Genomic DNA, 11,409 nt, shown 5'->3' with positions numbered 1-11,409 from the left:
TATTGTGGAACATGGCGTCCCCATCATCTCTGCGAGTATCTGTGCTGCTGATGTGAAGAAATTCAAGCAACTCGATTCTCAAGCGAAGAATATCATCTGTGGCCATCTGAGCCCAGGCCAGTTTGGAAGAGTAAGTGCTTTGGGCTCTGCAACACTGATCTGGGAGAGACTGTGCAAGGTAAATGAAGGAGTATCAACCCAGTGTGACTCTCGTGTGGATATTCTTCGCAATCTCTTCAATCGCTTCAAGAGACATGACAATGAAAACTGCCAAGACACTTTTGATCACCTCACTGACATATCAAATGAACTGCAAGCACTGGGAGCTCGAGACATCACTGATCACGATGTTGTGAAGAAACTGTTGAGATCTTTGGATTCTTCATTTGATACTTTAGTTCTGATGATTCAAGAAAGACCAGACTACAAGATGCTTGATCCAACTGATATACTCGAAAGGCTAAATACTCATGAATCCCAGCTAGAAGAAAAGAAAGATCTATATGGACCAAGCTATTCCAGACCACGTGCACTGAAGGCTAGAGCAATTTCCTCATCTGAAGAAGAAGACACAGATGACACCATTGGTGACCCTGAAGAATTTGGACAGGAGCTTGCAATGCTCGTGAGGAAATTCCAGAGATTTACGCGACGTGGCCAGTTCGGTAAATCTTCAAGAAGAGATATGAGGAAATCAGAATCTTCATCTAAGGACTACAAGAAACGAACCTCCACAAGTGCAAGAAATCAGGTCATTACATTGCTAATTGCCCCCGTTGGGGAAAGGAATTAAAGAAGAAGAAATACAAGGATGACAGTTCTGATGACTCGAAGAAGAAGAAGAAATCTTCAAAATCCTCATCTTCAAAGCCCTCATCACACAAGAAGACTAGTTTCAGGAAGGCTCGGGCACTTATTGGCAAGGAAATGGACTCAGAGGCAGAATCAGAGGAAGGTGATGAAGAAGAGGGTTCTGATGAAGACTCAGAATCCGGACAGGCTAGTCTTGCACTGGCAACCACTTTCGTGAGAAAGTCAATCTTCAATCTTGAAGAAAATGATAGCACCATCCACACTGATGACTATGTTGATGACTTCGCTCCAACCTATTGCTTCATGGCAAAAGGTTCAAAGGTACCAAATAATGCCTCCTCCTCTGACTCAAGTGACTGTGAACCTGATGATTATAAGAAACCCAGTTACAGTAAACTTGCTATCATTGCCACTAAACAACAAACTGCCCTGGAAAAGCTTCAGAAACTAATAGATAAAAGTGATGATCTGTTGAATGATGAAATGAACCTTACCCAAATCCTCACTGAAGATGTGAAAAGTCTTCAGTCTATATTTGATAATCTTCAGGATCGTTATGATACACTCCTCACTGATCATGAGAAGATTTCCTATGAATTTCTTCAAAGGAAGCTTGATCTTGAGAAGCTGAGGATGTCTCATGATGATCTTCGTATGGAAAATGATTCATTACTAGCTCAACAGATCAGCGCTGGTCAAGTTGAATTCATTCCTCCATGTCTTAAATGCATTGAACGTGAAACTGCTAATTCCTCACCAGAATCATCAAATGCTACCATTGCTACAAATTCTTCAACTGCACCTGTTGTGTCTATTTCCTCACTTGAGGAAAACACAAATGTTACTGATGAAAATGCAGGGTTGAAGGAATTGTACGTGACAGGCATATACAAAAGCCTCAAAGGACATCAAACCCTTTGTGATGTGCTCAAAAAGCAGATCTTGAACAGGAACCCGAGGAAAGAAGGAATTGCCTTTGAGAGGAAATTAAATGCTAATGGATCTTATTGGAAACCTGAGCAGTATCCCAAAACCTCATGGGTTGCTGCTACTGGGCCTCCTTTTGATCCATCTATCTAACTGGCTTTTCATGTGAATTATCCTATTCCTCAGATGAGTCATTTGACTCCAACTATAAACAGTTCAAAAATCAATCTGGTGAAGTATTTGCTCGATATGTTGGAACTAACTGCAGGAGTGGCCCTCCCTTGAGGAAAATCTGGGTTCCTAAAAGTTGTCTTGAAAATCTTCAGGTGAATGTCCTCATGGCACCACCACTGAAGAATCTGAACCCCAGATCAAATTCCTCAGGAGGACCAAAGTCTTCAAGAGGATCAAAATTCTCAACTAGTCAAAACTATGCTTGTACCCGTGCTAATGCATCTAACATGCAGGGAAACTACAAGGAATATGAATATGAGCATTACTCCTCAAATCATTATGTTCATAAATCCTCAAACCAGTTCTCTGCATATTCATATGAGTACTTTAATCCCCCTACTGTTAAGAGAAGTGCATTGGCCTCAATGCCACCGTTCTCATATGGTGCTCGCAGGATGATGAATGCTTTGCCACCCCTTCAGATGTGGGTGGTGAAGAAGTCGAACTAATCACTTCTACAGGTCAGGTCTCCAGATGAAAATCATCATCTGAAGAATTTGCTGGAGACCTGAAGAAATGCTTGATAGGACGCAAGCCAATGATTGATGAAATAGAAATATTTCACACGTCCTTACATTTCTGCTATGATGAAATTACTGATCTGATGAAATTAGTATCATATTCTTCAAATCTGAAGCATATGAGATGGTAAGCTGTACTAATTCATCTGCAGGATGACAAACCCAAGAATACTGAGTGGGTTCTTGATAGTGGCTGCACACATCACATGAATGGTGATAAAAGCTTACTGATGAATATGCTACTAACTCCATCACCTCTGAAGCAAATCACATATGTTGACAAAGGTAAAAGCAAGGTATTGGGACTTGGCAAAGTGGCTATTTCCAAGGATAGGCATATGGACAAAGTGATGCTTGTTGAATCCCTTGGTTTTAACCTCATGTCAGTCTCGATGCTTTGTGATCTTGATATGATTGTCATCTTTGGTAGATATAGATGTGTAGTCATCATGGAATCTGACAGATCCAAAGTCTTCGAAGGTGTAAGAAGAGGGGATTTGTACATTGTTGATTTCCCTACAGGTCCTCAACCAGCCACTTGCTTACTAGCAAAAACCTCAGAAGGATGGTTGTGGCACCGAAGACTAGGTCATGCAGGCATGAGGAATTTGCACACGCTCGCGAAGAAGAAGCATGTCATCGGCATTGAATCAGTCAAATTCCTCAAGGATCATCTCTGCGGTGCTTGTGAATCTGGGAAAATGACCAGATCCAAGTATCCCTCGAAGACTATCATGACCACTACACGTCCATTCGAATTGCTTCATATGGATTTATTTGGACCTACTCACTATGCCACACTAACCAATGCAGCATCTTTATATGGCTTCGTCATAGTTGATGATTATTCCAGATATACATGGGTGCATATCATAGTGTATAAAACTGTAGTGCAGGAAATATTCAAACGATTTTCTTCAAGGGCCTCGACGAACTTTGGCATCAAGATCAAACATATCAGGAGTGATAATGGAACCGAGTTCAAAAACACGGGTCTTGATGATTATCTTGATGAACTTGGTATTACTCACGAATTATCTGCTCCTTATACTCCTCAGCAGAATGGTGTTGTCGAAAGGAAGAATAGGACTCTGGTTGAAATGGCAAGAACTATGCTTGAAGAATATCAGACTCCTCGCCGCTTTTGGCCTGAAGCAATCAACACTGCATGCCATATCATCAACAGGGTATATCTTCACAAATTCCTCAAGAAAACCTCATATGAACTCCTCACTGACAACAAACCCAATGTAAGTTATTTCAAAGTCTTCGGTGCAAAATGTTGGATTAGAGATCCTCACCATAGCTCACAATTTGCACCTAAGGCACATGAAGGTTTTATGCTCGGTTATGGAAAGGACTCGCACACTTACAGAGTCTTCAACAACTATCACAACAAAGTTGTTGAGACTGTAGATGTGCGGTTCGATGAAACTAATGGCTCGCAAAGAGAGCAATTGCCTTCTGATCTAGATAAATTGTCTCCTGAGGAAGCAATAAAGCTCAAACCTACTGAAGACATTGTCCCCACTGAGGAAATTGGTGAAGAAACGATCCCCATCACTGATGAAAATCAAGAAGATGCTCCTGAGGAAATTGCACCAGAACCACTTCCTAAGCCTAGACGAAATCCTCAACCAGCTCATCCAAGGATTGCAAACGAAGTAGAACTTGACAAAATCCTCAACGACATCAACGCGCCAGGTCCTCTCACTCGCTCAAAAGCTTCACACTTAGTTAACTTTTGTGGGCATTTTTCCTTTGTATCCATCACAGAACCCTCAAAAGTTGCTGAGGCTTTTCTAGAACCAGAGTGGATCCAAGCTATGCAGGACGAACTTCTTCAATTCAAGCTGAATGGCGTATGGGAGCTCGTCAAACGACCAGATCCTCGCAAGCACAACATCATCGCCACCAAGTGGATATTCCAAAACAAGCAAGATGAGGACGGTCAAGTGGTGAGGAACAAGGTACGACTTGTAGCCCAAGGCTACACCCAGGTTGAAGGAATAGATTTCGATGAAACTTTTGCACCTGTTGCTAGACTTGAAGCTATTCGAATACTACTTGCTTATGCTAATCATCATAAAATCATCTTATATCAAATGGATGTGAAAAGTGCATTCCTCAACGGTTAGCTTGAGGAAGAAGTATATGTTGCTCAACCCCCAGGTTTTGAGGATCCAAAGAATCCAGACAAAGTCTTCAGACTCAAAAAGGCTCTTTATGGTCTCAAGCAAGCCCTTCGGGCATGGTATGATACATTGAAGGAATTCCTCATGAAGAAAGGCTTCAAACCTGGTTCACTCGTTCCAACTCTTTTCACTAAATCCTATGATAATGAGCTATTTGTGTGTCAAATATATGTCGATGATATCATATTTGGTTGTACTGACAAACGATACAGTGATGAATTTGCCTACATGATGAGTGAAGAATATCACATGTCCATGATGCGGGAGCTGAAATTCTTCTTAGGTCTTCAAATTCGTCAACAAAGCACTGGAATCTTCATATCACAGGAGAAATACTTCAAGGATGTTCTGAGGAAATTCGACATGCATGAATGCAAAGGTGCTAAGACTCCAATGCCTACCAACGGCCACCTCGGCACTGATCAAAATGGTAAAGATTTCGATCAGCAGGTATATCGTTCTATGATTGGTTCTTTATTGTATCTTTGTGCATCTAGGCCAGATATAATGCTCAGTGTTTGCATGTGTTCACGTTTTCAAGCAAAACCGAAGGAATCACACCATAAGGCTGTGAAACATATTCTTCAATACTTAGCTCACACACCAACACTAGGATTATGGTATCCCAAGGGCTCAAATCTCCATCTGGTAGGGTATTCTGATTCTGACTATGCTGGTGACCGTGTGGATCGCAAGTCAACTTCTGGCACATGCCATTTCCTCGGAAGATCACTAGTTTGCTGGTCCTCAAAGAAGCAGAACTGCGTATCACTCTCCACTGCCGAAGCTGAGTACATTGCTGCTGGTTCTTGCTGTGCTCAATTACTATGGATGAAGCAAGCCCTCAAGGACTACGACATCAACATGAAGAATGTGCCTCTCTACTGTGACAATGAGAGTGCTATCAAGATTGCATACAACCCAGTACAGCACTCGAAGACCAAGCACATCCAGATTCGTCATCATTTTCTTCGGGACCATGTCCTCAAGGGCAATATCCTCATCGACCATGTGAAGACTGATGATCAACTGGCAGATATCTTCACTAAGCCCTTGGATGAGAAAAGGTTTTGCAAGTTGCGGTGTGAGCTAAATATCTTAGAATCTTCAAATGTTTTGTAAAAACATGCAAACATCCTAACACTTATGCAAAATTGATGACTTAGATGTGCAAAACATGATGAATCCATTTTCTTCAACTCATGAAGAATGTCACTCTGAATGTGAAGAAATCAACGAAGGAATTGATTCTTAGGGCCCTGTGACAATTGTACGCGGAGTCTGTAATCAACATTCTTATATGGTGGGTCACGCCACCGCCCAATGTGAAATTCTTCAAGTTGATTTTCTTCAAATGTTTCATTTCCTCAAAATGTGTTTTTCTTCAAAAAAGTTGTTCTTCATTGTGACGATTTATCACAAAATCTTCAAAAACACTTCATGACTTTCATTTGACTAGATAGTCTGTGATTTCAAGTCCTCAACAGCATTCACTTATAGCTATTTCTTCAAGTTGATATTTCGGCTAAGTGAATGTGATCGGACCCTACTTTCCCTCTATGTTATACTCATCCAGTCTATTCAATTCTTCATATGCGCTCTACTTGAAACTTTGTTCAAAATCCTCACTGCGTCCTTGTCAGCTGATGATTTTGTAACGAAAATCCTCAAATCTTCAAAAATGTTTCTTTAATGCACAGTAACTGAACCCCACTTCCCACGATCGGATAACCACGATCTCCACTATCTCCACCGCCTTGTTCGGGAGCTACACGTGTCCTGCGGAGACGCAGAGGCAGGGGCTGTTTGGTCCGAAATTTTCACGCCAACAGTAATTGTCTGGCTATAAATATGTCCTTATCCCCCTCGGCATACTCTTCTTCGCTCCATCACTCTCCTGCCACAGCAAACACCACCGAACCCTAGCGCCATCGCTGGTAGTCTCGTCGCCGGTGAGGAAGAGCTTCACTGTCTCGACTTCTCCGTCGCTGGAACCACGCCGGAGTCGGACCATCTTCGTCCGCCGCCGTCGTAGACGTCCTCTGTCGCCGGGTTAGGGTGCATTGGACACGCGAGCGAAGAGCTTCTCTACACACCTTTCTATGTTCTTCGTGCGCACCTTCCAGGGTAAATAAAATCCCATTTTTACCGCAAGTTAGATCTAAAATTTTACATCTTCTATGTGAAATCTGTTTTTCCTCAAGAATCGATAAGCACTTGATTCCTCAAACACCGTCTATCACCACATCATTGATGAACTATGCTAAGCATCTAAGATTTTCACGAGATTCCTCAATTGTGCGAATTTTTGGATGTGTACAACTCTGAAACCCAAGAACAGTATGCTTAGGCAAATTCCTCAACCACTGGTTATATTCCTCAACTGTCAAACTTTTTCATTTTCTTTAAATCTAAGAACGCATATGACCTCTCCAAATTCCTCGCAACTATACTCTGTTCACAGGTACACACATGTCAGCTGATGAATCTCTCGGTTCTCATCACATTAACTCATTTGCAGCGTTTCTGGAAGAAAATCTTCAAGTCTCATCAGAATCCTCAAGAGTTCAATCTCATCAGCAAAATCCTCAGCTGAAGAAAATGGAGGATGACAGAAAACAGGAAAGAAACTTGAGAAAAACACAGTTGTGGATATCCCTGAGGATATTTACTTGGACTATTGCACGCCTAATGAAAATGAAACAATGGCCAAGAGAAAGATACGGCTGCAGAAGATAGAACGCCGATGGGCGAAGGAATGGAAGGAATACAGGTTTGTGACTCCCAAGTATGCGAAGAAATTCGCTCTGAAGCCCCCTGGCAGACAGGCCCCACTTGAGGATCATCAAGTAGCACATCCCTCAAGCCTCAAGACCATTGATGACTATCCAGATGAGAAGGAAAAGCATCTGGCTAAGCTCAAGAAGCAGGCAGAAACTGCAGTGAGGAAATTCAATGAATCCTCACCTGCTGCCTCAGTTGCTGCTACCTCCTGTGCCGCTGAGAATTTTGGTTCAAAAATTCCTCAAATGCAGTCTGTACCGTCAAAGCCAAGGGCTCCAAAGCCTCAAGAGAAGTCTGCTCAGGCTTCAGTCACAAAACCCTCAGCACCAAAACCTTCAGCACCAAAACCATCAGCGCCAAAACCCTCAGTACCAATCTCCTCAGCTCCAAAATCCTCAGCACCACCACCAAAGCCTCAAGAGAAACCAGTACAAAAGCAAGTCATGAAGCCTATGACCACCAGCTCCAGCTCCTCACTCCCAGCTGCAACCAGCTCGGAGACAAAGTCTTCAACACCTCCTATGAAGACTCAGGTATCTGTTGAACGTGCAACTCTGCCAAGCCCCAGCAAAATCATCACCGTCCCGTCTGCATCTGAGGGCAGTGATGAATATGATGATCAAACACTGCAAGCCATCATCAGAAACAAGCAGGAAAGAGTAACTCAAGCATCAGGCAGTGTCATTCCTCTGGCAATGGACCCCAAGGTCCTCCTTGACTACATCAACATCTGGTATGAGGACCCAAACACTCCACTTGATGATTTGAAGCTTCCCCCTGGCATCAGCCACATGGTGGCCACTTTCATCAACGAAGCCAAGTGGAAAGAACAGCAGGCCAAGCAGACCAAAGTTGCAAAGCTTAAAAAGAAGAAATTTCTCAAGCAGAATCTCCTCAACTTGACTCCTGATGCACTAGTACCAACACAGGCAGAGCTGAAGAAATTTACTGACAAGTACTCCAAGCTGTCAGATTGTAAGAGTCTCAAGAGCAATTTCATCAAGCTGGCCACTAAAGCTGTTGATGACTACAACAAGAAGGTTGCACCCCCAGCACCAACTTCTCAGCCCTTGATTGAGGAGCCAGCAGACGAATCTCCTCAGGATGAGGAAACTCCTCAAGCTGAGGAAGTACACCAAGAAAGCCGTGCAGATGCACCGGCTATGAAGAAATCATCATGGAAGCTCCAGCTGATGAATTTGCTGCAGCTGATGAGACTGCCCCTGACCCAGCTGCTTCATCAAAGCAAGCTGATGACTCTGTTCCAGCTGGTTCCTCAATACTAGCTGAAGAATCTGTAGAGAGAACCCCTTCACCAAAAGCTTCAAAGGTGAAGAAGATGACTCCGTCTGCATCAGACGTGAAGAAAACCAGGGCTGCTGAGAAGGAAGCCAAAAAGAGAAAGGCCTCCTCAGCAGAGGAAGAAACTGAGGCCAAGCGCCTCAAAGCACTTGAAGAAACTGCTCCTCTGGACCCTGTGCCCCTGAATGTCGCTCCTTCTTATGAAATGGTCATCATTGATGATCCAGCAAAAAAAGGCAGATGAGGAAATGAAGGATGTCGTCTCTGAGGAACACACTGACGAGGAAATTCATATAGACGACAGTCCTCAGCCTTTCATTCCTCAGAAAGACACTGCTCAAGAATCAGCTGCACCAGCTGATGAAACTGCATCTGCCACCAAGCCAGCTGAGGAAGAACAAACTGAAAATCCTCAAACTGATGACATTCAACGCTATGAGCAAAATCCTCAAGATGAGGAACAGGCTGACCCAACTCCTCCAATTGAGCAAGAAGAAGCTATTCCTTAGCCTGATGCACAGCCAGAGCAAGCCCCTCAGCTTGACGCCCAGCCAGCACCATCTCCTCAGCCTGAAGTACCAGCTGCTGAAATTCCTCACCCTGAGGAAAATGCTGAGGAAAATGCACCTGAGCAAGACAATGCATTCGTCGTGCTCAACCCAGAGACTGCCATTGTTGTCTCCCCTCCTGTTCCTCAGCAAAATCTTCAGCCAGTTCAGCGTCAGCCATTCTCCAAGCGTCCAAAGTTTCAAAAGGAAAATTTCTTTGAAGAACGCATGTACTTCATTGGAGAGAACCCCTATGACAAGCCTCAAATGAGCCATCTGAAGTTTTGGACTAGGACTCAGATGAATTACTATGCCTCTGTGCTATGTGGACGAAACAAGATATTCCAGCACAGGCATATTCCTCATGTTGAACTTGAAGCAATACCGTGCCTGGAACCAGTCCTCAGTGTTCTCCATGATGTTGGTTTACTACCTATGTGCTCCGACATCTTTGACTAGAACAACGAGCTAATTCTTCAGTTCTATGCCACTCTTCACATATCCGGCAACCCTGAAGACATTAACACTTGGGTGTTTGATTGGATGACACAAAACACTCACTACAAGGCTCCTGCTATTGAACTCCTTCGAGAACTGCCTGTACCAATTCCCTCAGATGAGGCTGTGAAGCTTTATGGTGAGCGTGAGCTGCCAAATGGGGATGATGGAAGTACTCATGAAGCCTTTGGCTGAAGGAAAACCTCCGAGAACAACCTTCCTCATCCACGAGCTCAAGTACACACCCAGATCTATTTACAGAATCCTCTGCGGTGTGCTCACGCCGATCAAAGGCCATGATGATGAAGAAGATGTTGTAGGCCTCATGAAGAATATCCTCTTCAACATCATTCATGGTATTCCTATCAACATCCATGATTTCTTCTTGAGGACTTTGCCCGACAATGTTATGTGTCCTTTTGACCACAAGATATATGCCCCATGGATCATGAGATTCATCAGGACAAGGACAGGCATCAACTTTCTCGCTGAATGCCAAAACCATGTTGGTTATATGCCTCCTATCCGGGTCAACAAGAAGACTTTCGAGCCCATTGAAGGAAAAGGCAAATCCATGATTGAAGAAGGCAGTAGGCCCCTTGAAGGCCATTTCAGAGAGCCAGAAGCTTATTCTTCATGGGATGATACTGAGACTCGTCCGGCAAGCCCCGTTCCTCCTCGCGTGATGAATACAAGAGAGCTCTTCCTCAGTCTTCACCAGAAGGTGGATCACAATCACAAGTTGGTCAAACGCCAGTTTGGCGCCATTGTGAAAACCCTCACTGAAACACAAAACTCTGTGAAGCTCAACCATCATTATCTGCATGAGGTTTTTGATCGCACCTGGGCTACACTTGCACATCTGAAGACTCAGACTGAGCTTGAAGAAATGGACTTTGAGCGAGACTTTGAATGGTCGTGGCCTCCCAAGAAGAAGTTCAGGCCTATTCCAGTTCCAGATCTTGAAGACAGCTCCTTTTCTTCATTCCGCACTGCTGAAACTGATGAAGAACAGCTCGACACTGCTACCGGTCCAAGGAAGAAGACTACTCCCAAGAAGCATCACGGCTCTTCCTCAACCGCCAAGCAGTGAAGTCTTCACGGGCGTTAGTCCTCAGTTTGTCCCTTTTTGTCACTTGATGACAAAGGGGGAGAAACTTGAGAGTTAGTCTTCAAACGGGATATTTTTGGGGCTTATGAACTATATTTAAGTTACAAACTCTTGGCTCTTCTGAAGTTTTATGTAATGAGTTGTAACTTAATCCCAATGGTACTCTGACGCTTTCGAACGTTTTTCTTCGCATGTTTATTCCTCAAGTTTTAATGCACGCATGCTGGAATTCGTCAGATACCATTTGTCATCATACATTTTCATTTTCTTCATATGATATCTTACATGTATGCATGATTTACAAGACTCAGGGGGAGATCTCCATGATATAAATCATCAATGTGCGTTTGGTGTGAAAAGCAAAATCCTCAAGATATGCACATCTTCAGGGGGAGTCTCTCTAAATCTTGATTTCAAATTCCTCAAATGAATATTTACACTTCATATTTTTGAACCCTGTTGAAGACTTAACCTAA

This window comes from Hordeum vulgare, chromosome 2H (assembly GCF_904849725.1).
Source record: "Hordeum vulgare subsp. vulgare chromosome 2H, MorexV3_pseudomolecules_assembly, whole genome shotgun sequence".
In the NCBI taxonomy this organism is placed as follows: Eukaryota; Viridiplantae; Streptophyta; class Magnoliopsida; order Poales; family Poaceae; genus Hordeum; species Hordeum vulgare.
Note: the sequence above shows the minus strand (reverse complement) of the source record.